Consider the following 613-nt stretch of genomic DNA (forward strand, 5'->3'; position numbering starts at 1 on the left):
CGCCGTGCCCGGCTGAGGTCACCCTGTTTGGGATGCGGGGCTGGTTGCTGTGGAAACAGGTCATGGCCTTAAACCGCTTTTTGTCTTTCAAGAGGCAAATCCTGCAGGTGCAAGTCCCCGTTTCTGGCGCCCAGCTCTGTGCCAGCAGCAGAGGAGCGTGTGCTCCCCACTCTGGGGTTCCAGCCATCGCTCGCAGCCTGGCTTAGGGCCACGGTGGGAGCTCAACCAACCCTCTGTGCCCCCATCCAGATATTTCATGTCCTTTCCCCCCTACTCCCAATCCCTCAGTGCCTCTCAGGGGCCCATCCACCCCTCCGCGACACCCTGATGGTGACATGTGCTGCATCAGGACCGTGCTCCGTCCCCCCAGCTCTGGCGGGGAAGGTCCCTCCGTAGGAGCCGCTGTTTGCTGGGCTGCCTTCCAGGAGCAAAGCTCCCGTCTCCATCAAACAGTGCAAGGACTGTCCAAACAGCTGCGTGTAGGCTTCCTCCCTGCAAGAAAACCTCTCCTGCTCCTCCTCCTCCTGCATATCAGTGTGACTGGTGGGGACCGGGCTGGTGGGCTCAGCTGGCAGCAGGGCCGCTGCCGCTCTGGAGGGGCCTCCTGGGCGGC

At 62.8% G+C, this 613-nt stretch overlaps 1 protein-coding gene across 1 annotated transcript in view; it reads left to right on the forward strand.

The window, feature by feature from the left end:
• PI16 (peptidase inhibitor 16) overlaps nt 1-613 on the forward strand; it is a gene marked incomplete at its 3' end in the record, with an annotated part of 5,377 nt that overhangs the window by 1,829 nt on the left and 2,935 nt on the right. The gene's annotated exons all lie outside the window — the stretch shown is intronic.

This window comes from Buceros rhinoceros, unplaced genomic scaffold (assembly GCF_000710305.1).
Source record: "Buceros rhinoceros silvestris isolate BGI_N320 unplaced genomic scaffold, ASM71030v1 scaffold14440, whole genome shotgun sequence".
Classification (NCBI taxonomy): domain Eukaryota; kingdom Metazoa; phylum Chordata; class Aves; order Bucerotiformes; family Bucerotidae; genus Buceros; species Buceros rhinoceros.